Consider the following 13539-nt stretch of genomic DNA (forward strand, 5'->3'; position numbering starts at 1 on the left):
TAATTGATCTTTCCCTATTGGTGAACATTTTTATGAAGATTTTCTATGTTCTCATTCATTCAATTACGATGAATGCTATTTTAATACCACTTTGCACACATATGGTGTATAAATATGTGAATTAACTAGATTTGTTCCTCTTACCTCAATTTTCCGATTTCTCTTAAAAATAATAGTTTTTTGGCTCTTTTTTCTAGTTTTTACATTCTGAATCCTAGTTGTGTCTACAATTATCTTTTGATTCGAATGACAAAGGATAAAGGGGAAGAACTCATTTAAGGCTCTTTTGGTTCCCGTAAAATTGGGCAGGAGAAAGAGGATGTGGGAGTGCATTTTCAGTGTTACTTGAAATTAGTTCTGTTTCCAAGGAAATACGTAAGTCAGTAGGATTAGATAACAAATTAATGTAATTGTGCAGCTCTAGCTTAAGTAGGAATTAACGTAGGTTACGTGTTGAACCTCATGCATCGATTGTGCAATTCACATTCCATATTTCCAACTTTTTTGCGTAAATGAATTGTAGACTTCAATATGTTTAAATGGATTATTCTGCATAATTGATTTCTGTTGCTGCTGAAATTCATCCTACAGAATTAGTGCACAAAAAATGTGCAGCAGAATCAAGTGAAACGCTGCAGTTTGTCTGTTTCGTTTGCTCCATACAATTTCTGCAACAGCATCGATTTTTTATAAGTGATAGGTTGTCTTACACTGACCTCTCTACTTTTCTCATACTTTTTCAACAGATTTCTGAAGATGCCTTGGGGACAAGCACAAGAGAACTAGGAAGCAAATGAGGAAAAACAATGTGGACAAAAGAAGAAAAAAGAAACGGAGAAAAAAAGAATATCCACGAAAAAAAAAAGAAACAGAAAAAAGCAATATACAGAAATGAAAGAAGAAGAAAAAGAAACAGAAAAAAAAAAGGGAATATCCGCAAAAAAAAAAGAAAAGAAACAGAAAAAAAGCAATATATTCAAAAAAAAAAAAAGAAGCAAAAGAAACAAATAAAAAAGCAATTTTCGAAGAGAAAAGAAAAAGAAAAAAAAGCAACTTCCAGTCGCCAACTTGGAGTTGTTGCTCTTGGTGCACATACAATTGAGTGCTTGGAAGACAATTTTTGGTGCTCGCAAGATGAAGACACAACCGCTACTGCATGCAAGGTAAATGGTTTGTAGTTTGCTGTTTAAGTGAGATGGCTCTTAGTTAATTTATTTTGGTTATAACAAGTAGTTTCCATTAATAATATTGGAAGTGGCTTGCATAGTTGTTGGCAGTCGTTTATCACCTCCACAAAGTTACTCATAGTAACTCATAATGCTTGAACAAATTAGCTTTTCAAGCCAAAATAGAATCACTTTCTGTGTTTGTGCGGTTGGAACACCTCGAACACTTGTTCATGGAAACTAGTCTTGTAATAACAGCATTGCAATTGAGCACATTACAGCTGGAATTGCGTATAGTAGGCCATTTAGGCCAAAATGGAATTGAAAAGCTCGACTTATTTTTCACAGATATGTATTGCTTCCTAGGCTTCCAGTTTCTGTACCTGGTGTAGAAGCATTATTATTTACTCTATCGCATGTGGAAATTATATAAATCTAAAGAGTCTCGTGCTAGTATTTCTCGAAATTCTGTTTGATAAGTATTTTATAGTATATGAAAGTTATGAGAATATGTGTTCTCCGTATGCTCATTATTCCAATAATTGAGAGAATTTATTACCTCGTAGTTGTATTTTGTTTTGGAGCTTGCCCGAGAAGCTTCCCTTCTAGGAGATTGGCAACGTCACGAAAACATTGCTGCCATCTTTTTAGTGACCATATTGAAATATGTGAGTGGTGGTGACATAATGATGGCAGCTAGGATATTTTTGGATCCTTTTGTATTCGTTTGACATCCTGTGACACGTTTCTTTTAGAGCTATACAAGAGAGAATTTTCATTGATAGGGCTTGATGGCATCTTATCACCTACCATACTAAAATATGTGAATTAATGTAAATTGATTCATTGTTTATTTTATAATCCTATTTAAATTGCTGAATTGATGATTCCTTAGGCATGTGAAGACAAAGCCTGTACAATGGATTCTGTGGGTTAAATAGTGAGTCGACAAGAGAAAGATGGATGCTATACAAAAGAGAAAAAGTAGGCATATGAAACAATGAAACCAAAGAGAATATCAAAGGAGGAGATACTTCGTCTAATGGAGGAAAAGAAACAACTGAAAGAAGTAAGTCATTCCTCAAAAACTGCATATGAATATGTTTATATGTGGATGTGCTTGCATGTTTTTTATTTATTTGACACATTATTTAATCTACTTGATTCTTCTAAAATAGCAAGAGAAGCTGCTTACAGCTGCTTCAAAAGCCGAAGGTGCTGAGATGAAAAAATATAAGGAGATGCAGTAGTGGGAAATGGGGAAATATACTCTAAAAGCCATTGTAGGTGAAATTGACAGAAAAGTGGTCGAATTGGGATCAATTGGAGGTATGATCTTTCTTTAGTTGTGTTTCTTTCTTTCTTCTTCCTTTGGAATCCACTCACCGCCTTCAAGGCGCCTAAGTTATTTTTTCGCTTTTGTAGCTTAGGACTTTTGCTGCAGCAACGATTTTTTATAAGTGATAGGTTATCTTACACTGACCTCTCTACTTCTCTGGTATTTTTTCAACAGATTTCTCAAGATGCATTTGGAGACGAGCAGAAGAAACAAAGAAAAAAAGGAATATCCGCAAAAATTAAAGAAAGAAAAACAAACACAAGAAAGCTATATATACAAAAAAAAAAAAGAAGAAAAAAAGAAAAAAATGCAATATCTACAAGAGATAAGAAAAAGAAAAAAGCAATATCCACTCGCTAACTGGAGTTGTTGTTCTGGATACAGAGACAATGGAGTGCTTGGAAAACAATTTTTGCTGCTTGTAAGATGAAGACACAACCTACGCTGTTGCTGCATGCAAAGGTACTTGGTTTGTGGTTTGCTGTTTAACTAAGATGGTTATTTGGTTAATTTTATTTTGGTTATAGCATGTAGTTTCCATCAATAATCTAGAAAGTGGCTTGCGTAGTTGTTGGTAGTCGTCTATCACGTCCACAAAGTTACTCGTAGTAACTCATAATGCTTGAATCAAACTAGCTTTTCAAATAAAAATGGAATCACTTTCTCTGCTTGTGTGGTTGGAAGACCACGAACACTTGTTTATGGAAACCGGTCATATAATAACAGTCTTGCAATTGAGCACATACACCTGGAATTGAGTATAGTAGGCCATTTAGGCCAAAATGGAACATAACAATTGGCTTATTTTTCTTTAGTTCGCCATAGATATCTATTGCTTCCTAGAATTTCGATTTTTGTAACGCCTGGTGTAGAAGCATTATTATTTACTTTATCACACGTCGAAATTATATAAATTTAAAGAGGCTTGTGCCAGTATTTCAGGAAATTCTGTTTGCTAAGGATTTTATAGTATATGAAAGTCATGAGAATATGTGCTCTCCATCTAGCAGATTGGGTACATCATGAAAACATTGTTGCCATCTTTTCAGTGACCATACTGAAATATGTGAGTGGGTGACATGTTTATGGCAGTTAGGATATTTTAAAATATTTTTTGATTCTTAGTATTCGTTTGACATGCCTGTGACAAGTTTCTTTCAATGCTATCCAAGAGAGAATTTTCATTGATAAGGCTTGATGCCATCTTATCACCCACCATACTGAAATATATGAATTAATGTAAATTGGTGCATTATTTATTTTATAATCCTATTTAAATTGTTGTATTGATGATTCCTTAGGCATGTGAAGACAAAGCCAGTACAATAGATTTTGTGGGTCAAATCCTGAGTCGACAAGATAAAATGGATGTTGTACAAAAGATAAAAAGAAAGCATATCGTAGAATGAATTTTATATCTATTTCCTTACTATTTATAACATGCCAAATTTATTAAAATATTTTCAAATAAAATAATAAGTCAAATTTTATGTGAGGAGCTCAACAACTTAGTTTAAGTATGATCTAAATTAAATTTATTATTTATGCAAAGTATTTGGTAATGTAAGTAATTTACTTCGTAAAATATATTTTCATATATTGAGCTTGTAAATTAGATGATTTCTGAAAGGTATCTCACACATTATTTAATCTACTTGATTCTTCTAAAATAGCAAGAGAAGAATTAATGTGCGAATTAATGTAGATTGATCCATTATTCTCATTCATTTAATTACCATGAATGCTATTTTAACACCACTTTTCAGACATATGGTGTATAAATATGTGAATTAACTAGAATGTTCCTCTTATCTCTGTTTTCCGATTTTCCTTAAAAATGATTGTTTTTGTGCTCTTGTTTCTAGTTGTTACATTCTGAATTCTGTCTATTATTATCTTTTGATGTCGAATGACAAAGGAATAGGGGATCAATTAAGGCTCTTTTGGTTCCCTAAAAATTGGGCAGGAGAAAGAGGATGAGGGAATGCATTTTCAGTGTTACTTAGATAACAAATTAATGTAATTGTGCTCCTCTAGCTTAAGTAAAAATTGACGTAGATTACGTGTTAAACCTGATGCATCGATCCTGCTACTCACATCTCATATTTCCCACTTATTGCAGGTAGAGTTCTCTGAGTTAACATATGTGAATATTGCAACTTTTTAGTTTCAAGGTTCCATCACGTAAAAGCTATTGATGAAGAGAAATAACTTATAGAAAGAGGAGATATTGAATCTTATTGCTCTAAATCTATTTGTGGTGCTGCAAGGAATCAATAGAGGTTCTTTCTCTTGTATTTTGTTGTATGTATGATCTGTCTATTTTTAATTTATCATATTTAAGTGGGAGTAACTCTTCATTCGATGGACTCGCAATCTTTGTCCAAAAGCAGTAAGTTCTGCGATTTGTTCAAAAGCACTAAGTTCTGCGAATTGTTCAAAAGCAGTAAGTTCTTCGATCATTTTGTGGCTTTACTTAAAATATATTGCATTTTCATGTTATCATTTTATTTTTGGAAGGTTGGTAAATTTTTTATGGCTTTACTTAAAATATATTACATTTTCCTTCCAGACAAACGAGTAACTCTACTGTAGTGTTTAGTGGGGAAAGCATTTCGCCAATAATTCTAGTAATTCGTTTTAATCTATTACTTTTTTAATAGTTTTGTGTATTCAATGGGATGTGATCATATAATATGCTTGAAGATAACACTTCCATGCATGCTCTTTCTCTCTTGTATCTCGTCCGTCTGGTTATCATGATATTCATCCATTAATATATCCTAAAATGTAACTAAATTTTGCACAAGTTAATTCTCTGTATTAATAAACTTTTATTCATGCTCTGTGAATACATTTTGATAAATTTGGGTATTTTAGTTATAGATTCTTTTTGTTACATATGGATAATTTGATACAAATGGTAACTCTAGTTCCTTATTGCATATATGAGTGAAAAACTGGAATTAGTTTAGAGATATGGTATACAATGTCTGTTGGAAATCTTAGCTTTTAGGTCGCTTTACTTAAAATATATTATATTTTCCTACAATCATTTTCTCTTGCAAAGTTGGGTAAACTTTTGGTGGCTTTACTTAAAATATAATACATTTTCCTTTCATTTTTTCTTGACAAATGAATAAGTGATTTAGGTCAATTTTGTTGTTTACTAATTGTTAACTACAGTTTCTTTTTATTTGCATATATGAGTGAAAACGTGGAACTTAGTTTACAAATATAGTCTAAAATGGTTGTCGGAAGTTTTTTAGCTTCTACTCTGCCAGTGAATCCTTTTTGTCAAGTTATTGTGACCTAAATTCGGAGAGTTCTTCGGATGATTGTTAGTTGTTTATCATACCTCATTTGCTTGTTGTGAATGGTGGTACTATGGTTGTGATTCTTCACTCAAATGTATGCTTCTGATTATTATATACCCTATTAAAAAACTAAACGTACTTGCCAACTTTATCAGTAGTTTTAAATTTCTTTCTTAAAGGTGAAGGTTAAGTTTAAAGACATAATGTAATGAAATAGGTAGAATGTTAAGTATCTTTGTCCTTGTTCTGATATTGTTGGTAGAGTTATAACTTTTTTGTTTGTGGGTTTCATCTTGTAAAGTTTTGAAGAAAAAAAATAACGGTAGCTGTAGAAAGAGGGGATATTGAATGTTAATGCTCTAAATCTATTTGGGAAACTATCCTCGATAGAGGTTCTTTTGTTTACTTTGTTGTATGACTAATTGTTGCAAACTTGTATTTGATTGGGAGTACATCTTCTGTTGGTGGACATGCAATTTTCCAAAAGCACCGGACACAAGTTCAGCGATCATTTTATCTTGGTAAGGTCAGTAAATGTTTTTAGTGGCTTTAGTTAAAATATATTTACATATTCATGGTATCATTTTCTCTTGGGGAAGTAGGTAAAATTTTTGTCGGCTTTACTTAAAATGTATTACATTTTACTTATATTTTTTCTTGACAAATGAGTAACTGATTTTTGTTTTCTACTGGTGTTTTGGGATAGTTCAGGGATGTGATCAAATGAAGGTTTTTCAATGCATTATTAGGTATTAATTTATTCTGTTTATTCATAATTATTGTGTGGTTAGTGACTAGTTAAATTTATTTAATAATAATTATCCCTTATTATTTATACCTTTTTTAAAAATAAATCATGAATACAATTTATTATAGAATAAACAAATTTATAATATAATTAATTTATTGGGGTATCGATATATTTTGTGACATAAATAATTTATTTTATAAAATATATTTTCAGCTTGTAAATTGCACAAGGAAATTTAAAAATATAATGTGAAGTGCTCAACTAATAGTTTATTATTTGTGTAAATAAATATCTAATAATCTAATAAAGTGTTTTCTAGAAACTTCTTGATTTGAAAAATACTTATTTCAATTTTATTTTATTATTAACTAGTAATTATTTTTTACATATTACAATATCGTAGATTGAAAGGACACTCTAATTCTTTACCTATTATGGAGATCATGAAATGGATAATTTACATATTGTTTTATTGTTGCATTCACACGGTATAATTTTCGTCAAGTATTTACATATATTTTGTAAAATATCGACCTTGTAGAAATTTTATTTAATAAAACAAACTTTAGGGTGCAAGAAAAGTGGAGGGGAATCTCATACTTATATTTTTTCATTCACTGTAAACCAAATGTGAGGAGAGCTTAACTAATTTAAAATTAATTTATTATTTATGTAAGATAGAGTTGTGGTAGCAAATTGGGTCCAGTAACTCTATAGTGTACTACTTGTTATTGTGTTCTGCTCAATTTGGTATTTCCATGAGCTCCTTCTTAGGTCTGTGAATGTGGCTTCGTTATCCCTATTTTATTTACTAAGGCATTGTTAATTTATAATCATTATGTGGTTAATTTTAAGGATAAAAGTTTTTTTATTTTATTATTATTTTTTAATTTGCAAAAAAATATTTGAAAGGATTCACCATCTTATATTGCTACGAAGAAATCAAATGTAAGTGTAAAATATGTGGTAAATGTTTATTAGTATATTTTAAATAAATTTATTGTTAATTTTAAACAGAAATAAAGATAATAGTTTTCTCAATTTTGTTAATAAATTTCTCTTTATATTGGAAGGACTTGCTGTTATTTATTAATTATTTATATTTATATTTGTTTTCCTCATACTCTGTTATATTTTTTTACTTAACTGTTATTTATTAATTATTAATATAGGTGAAAATTGTATAATTTATTTGATTAATAGACCAGGAGATGGATAAATGTGTTCTCTCTATTTTGTGAAATCTATTAAAATATTTTCCAATCAATAATAAGTCTAAAAACAAATTTCTAGTAATTTGTTTATTAAAATTCATTATAATTTAAAATTTTTAATTTTATTATTTAAATTTCACTATTTAAAAAATAAAGTTTATTTATTATTATAATTTGTTGTCAAAGTTTATTTATTGATTGACGCATCATTTTTATGTGCATATAATAAATAATATTTTATATTTTAAAATGAAGCTAAATTCTTAATGTAATTTTTTCAAATTTTTGTAAAATAAATTTGATTTATTATGATATATGGTTGAAGTTTATTAATATACTAAATTATTATTTAAATTCAGAAAATAATAAATAGTTATAAATTTATTAAATACAAATACTATATTTGTAATTTAAAATTAATTTATTAAAATAGATAATTTTATTTTTTACGAAGGCGGTAAACTTTTGGTGGCTTTATTTAAAATATAATTATATCTTTTTGCATTTTTTCTTGACAAATGAGTAAGCGATTTAAGGCTTTAATTTATTACTTTTTAATAGTTGAGTGTACCAAGGGGACATTATCATATGATGGTTTTTTAATGCTTTATCATTTTTCTCTCGAATACAAGAATAATTTACGCTAGTTACCATTAATTAAAAATAAAAGTTGAAAATTGAATTTTAATTTTAATGAAAAGCAATGTACTAAATTATTTGTAAACTCGATGTTATAAATTAAGTGATCGAAGGTGAATCGTATTATATTTGTATTTGTGTTTATAATTTTATATTATTGTGATGAGTATTCATGTTATAGAGTAAATTTGGTTCTTAAATTATTTAGTAGATTTTTATAAGTTTATTTTATAAGACATAGAAAACATCTGATTAGCATAAGTAAAAATAAATTATTTAATCAAATTAATTATTTTGTATTGGCATAAATTATTAATAAAACAATAATTTACTATAGTAGAATGAAATTTAATTGCAAAACTTTATTTAATTAGTGGATAAGAGATGCAAATTTTAGTTATTGAATTAATCCATATTTAAGACAAACCATAATTTATTATATTATCTGCTTTGTCATCTCGTTTATGGATTAATTCAATAATTAAAATATGCATTTAATATTATGGATATATTTATAGTTTAAGTATGATCAAAACTTAAATTTATTCTTTATGTAATTTACTTTGTAAGTTATGAAAGGTTAGAAAAATAAGTGAGATGGGATTTAGTGCTACTTTAATTTAAAAGTGTCAAGTCTAAAAATATAATGCGAAGGCCTCAATTTAAGTTTAAAATTAATTTATTACTTATGTAAAATAAATTTTTAATAATCTGTGATAAATGTTTATTAAAATATTCTCGGAAAATAATTTATTCCTTAAAGTTTCTCTCGAATATACTTATGTTGAAAGAAGAAATGTTTATAAATTATAGAATAAATTTTGGAACCTAACACTTGTAAATTATTTAGCAGATCTAATATATATTTAGTTAATGATATTGATTTATTAAAATAAGATATTGATTTGTTGGTGTTATTATTCATCTTATTGGTAATTGGTATAGTTTCAATTTGGTTCTTTCGTTCTTACGTTTGGACCTTATCAATTTTGGTTTTGAATAGTTGGAAATAGAAAATTTGCTGCAGTGAAAGAGAGAGTTTTGATTATTTTTTAAAAAAAAATATTATGTACTATGTATTCTGTATTTTTTAAGAAAATATAAAATTAATTATTTTGTATTTGCGTAATCTATTAATAAAGCAATAATTTTCATCCATCATACAGAAAAAAATTTAAAATAGGGGAATTGTCATGAATGTACATAATATTTGCAGCTTAAAACTGTTATTATTGTTTGGGCCCAAAAAATCTTGGCGGACCAGAGAAAAGTTAAGTTTCAACTCCAAAATGGTCCAATTCTGTGGATGAGGCGGCCCAAGTTGCTGGAATTGGGCCCAAAAATTAGTATAAATATTAAAAAAACAAAACATTAATCTTTTAATTTTAAAAAATTTAGAATAATTTGCACAAATAATTTAAATTAACAAAGCAACTAATTTTTATTAATATTAATAAAATAATTTAATATTTTAATTATTATTCGTAAGTAAATTTATTTTTCTACTATTATCTTCTCTTAAGAAGGCGGGTAAACTTTTGGTGGCTTTATTTAAAATATAATTATACTATTTTTATATTTTTTCTTGACAAATGAATAAGCGAATTAGGGCTTTAATTTATTACTTTTTAATAGTTATTTATAAGAATAGTTTCAATTCTTATGTTTGGGTTTGAAAATTTGCTGGCTTTTCAATAGATCAGACGGAGAGAATTAATTTTGATTATTTTAACAAAAACGACATCATATTAAATTATTTGTAAACTCGATGTGAATCGTATTACATTTGTATTTATGTTTATAATTTATTAAATCATATTTTTATATTATTGTGATGAGTATTTATGTTATTAATAGATTTTTAGAAAACATCTGATTAGCATAAGTAAAAATAAAGTATTTAATCAAATTAATTATTTTGTATTGGCATAAATTATTAATAAAACAATAATTTACTAAATTTAGTTGCAAAACTTTATCAAGTAGTGGATAAGAAATGAAAATTTTAGTTATTGAATTAATCCATATTTAAGACCAACCATAATAATTTATTATATTATCTGCTTTGGTCATGGATTTATTAAAATATGCATTTATTATTATGGATATATTTATATATTAGGTGTCATCTTTTAATTTTATTTGTAATTGATATTATCTGTAATTATATTTTCACAAATAAATAATTTCAACTTGACATATTTTTATTCCCCGAATAAAAAGAGCTAAGCTACTTATTTTAAGTATAATTTAAAATTAATTTATTATTTTTGTAAATAAATTTCTAATAATTTGTGATAAATATTTTTCTAATAATTTCTCTGTAATACAATTCATTTTAATTTAAAACTTAATTTATTATTTATAAAATAATAAAATTTCACTAAATTTGGGTTTTGAAAAATAAATTTTATTTATTATAATTTGTTGTCGGATTTTATTTAAATTAAGAAAATAGTAAACAGGTTAGAATTTATAAAACACAAATAAAATTTATTATTTATTTCAAAAGTGACTATTTCCCACCACTCCACTTTCCCTCCAATCAGGCACCTAAAGGCAAATAGCTTTGGATTAACTTTGCAAATTGGGGTCCAAAAAAGTAAAGTTAATTTATTAATTAATTATGTTGATGCGTAGATTGAATTCTAAATCTATTTCCTTACTAGTTATATTCTGCCAAATTTGTTAAAATATTTTCAAATCAAATAATAAGTCAAATTTAAAAATATTATGTGAAGAGCTCAACAACTTAGTTTAAGTATTATCTAAAATTAAATTTATTCTTTATGTAAAATATTTGGTAATATAAGTAATTTACTTTGTAACATATATTTTCATATAAGTAATTAATATAATTTATGAAAGGTTAGAAAAATAAATGAGATGGGATTTAGTGCTATTTTAATTTAAATGTGTCGAGGTTAAAAATATAATGCGAAGGACTCAACTGCCTAGTTTAATAATAAATCTCTAATGATCTGTGATAACTGTATGTTTTCCAAAAAAAATTTATTATTTACATTGAAAGAAGAAAAGGAAATTCTATTTATGATTTTATGTTATAAATTATATTTTTATATTATTTTGCTGAGTGTTTATGCTATAGAATAAATTTATAAAATTGAATTTTAATTTTGATGATTAAATTAAATGATAGAAGCTTAATCGTATTACATTTGTGTTTATAATTTATTAAATCATATTTTTATATTATTGTGATGAGTATATAAATTATTTTCTTATTAGTAGATTTTTAATAAGCCTATTTTAGTCCATTATAACACGGAATAAATTCATCTTAATTCAAAATGTGGATCAATTCAATAATCTAATCAAATTAATTATTTTGTATTTGCATAAATCATTGATAAAACAATAATTTTCAAATTGTATAGAAAAAAAAGTTAATAACATAACAACAATTTTTAAATTTGGGATTACATTATTTTATTTTTTTAAAATAGAGAAATTGTCGGGATCCCGTTATCAGGAATTGTGTGGATGAATGGCCCAACAGAGGAGTAGGTGCGGCCCAAGCTGCTGGAGCAGCCCAGTGAAATGTTGCGGCTCAATTCAGAAGCTTTAAGTCTGTGCGGTCGAAATTTTTGCAGTTAATAATAATAATTCTGTGCGGTCGAAACCAAAAGAGCCCAAGTCTCTAAATTATATATTCAATAATAATAATATATTTAATAAAAATTAAAATTTAAAATAATAATAACTTACATAAATACCACAAAATTCAAAGATATTATGTTCATAATTTTATTATAACAGAAAAAATATAAAATTGGTAAGTTCTTTCAATTTCTTCTAATTAGTAAATATATTACCGTGCGAATGAAAAATTAATTAGAGCAAAATATTAATAAAAAATAACTTATAAAATTAAATTAAAAAATTATAAATTATGTAATTTTATTTATAATTTTTTCATACAAACAAAATGCGAAATTCATAACTTCATTTTCGTCGACTGTTTTCGATAATCAATGCACACAATATATTAATTTAATAACCTATGAATTCCCAATGGTTGGAACATTTTTTGGCCCATAATTTAATAATTACAATTGTTAATCCTAATAAAAAAATTGAGAAAAAGACATAAATGGTAATATTTTAAATTATTTAATATAATTATTTATGTTAAATATAAATTATTTTTAAAATTAAATTATTAATAATTTTTTACCGCAAATTATTATAAATCGATGTAAATACAAATTTAGAGGATTTTATTATTAAATTAAATTATTGTAGCTGAGCTAGCTCTTCACGTTGTTTTATAATTTAGTTTGAAAATATTTTAATAAACTTAGACCAAAATTAAAAATTAAAATTTAAATTAAACTTGTGTAAATATCATCTATAATATTATCATTGCTGGGGCCATAAATTCAAAAAATATTATATCATGATTTCGTCATAGTTTAGAGACAGAGAGAAAATAAATATAGAATTATGCCATATAATTAATAGAAAAAAAATGTAAGATATAATTAATAGAAAAAATATTAATAAAAAATAGAGAAAATAATATCCATGATTCTCCATTTAAATTAAAATAGTACAATAAATGCAATTCCTAAAATATGTAAGGCAACAAAAATCCCATCTCCCTTTATCATCCCCCTCTACTTTTCATTCATTCAACAAAGTAAATTATTTATGTTAAAAAATAACTATAAATATAGTATAAAAGCATAAACAAAAAATTATGTTAACAGAAATTATGTAGATTTTTAACAGTTATATAAATGATTATTTTTTAATGTAAAAATATTTCATACGATAATTCTGTAATTTGTAGGATTATATAAGTTGCGATAATTATTATTAAATAAAATTTATTAGTAACTAATCATCTAATAATCATGAATTAACAAAATCAATTAACATATGTAATATAAATAGGCATAGTATAAATAAATTATTATATATCAATTTAAATACAAATTAAGAGGATTTTATTATTAAATTTATTGTAATTGAGCTCTGAGCTCTTCATGTTGTTTTTCATTTTAATTAACTTGCGTAAATGATAAATGAAAATAATAAATTTAAAAATTAAAATAAACTTGCGTAAAAACTGAAGGAATTCATGGAG

The 13539-nt window shown here is 26.3% G+C and overlaps 1 protein-coding gene across 50 annotated transcripts in view; it reads left to right on the plus strand.

The window, feature by feature from the left end:
* Window positions 1-7269, plus strand: part of LOC105179984 (crossover junction endonuclease EME1) — a 69717-nt gene extending 62448 nt beyond the window's left edge. For 48 of the 50 annotated variants that reach the window (XR_016064735.1, XR_016064754.1, XR_016064758.1 and 45 more), the window contains 4 exons: window positions 747-1163; window positions 2062-2235; window positions 2345-2495; window positions 2680-7269. The gene's annotated coding sequence lies outside the window, so the exon portion shown is untranslated. The remainder of the gene's footprint in view (window positions 1-746; window positions 1164-2061; window positions 2236-2344; window positions 2496-2679) is intronic. The other 2 variants (XR_016064753.1, XR_016064780.1) reach the window with 2 other exon arrangements.
* Window positions 7270-13539: the final 6270 nt, after the last annotated feature.

Source organism: Sesamum indicum, linkage group LG3 (assembly GCF_026168435.1).
Source record: "Sesamum indicum cultivar Baizhima isolate 11 linkage group LG3, ASM2616843v1, whole genome shotgun sequence".
Classification (NCBI taxonomy): Eukaryota; Viridiplantae; Streptophyta; class Magnoliopsida; order Lamiales; family Pedaliaceae; genus Sesamum; species Sesamum indicum.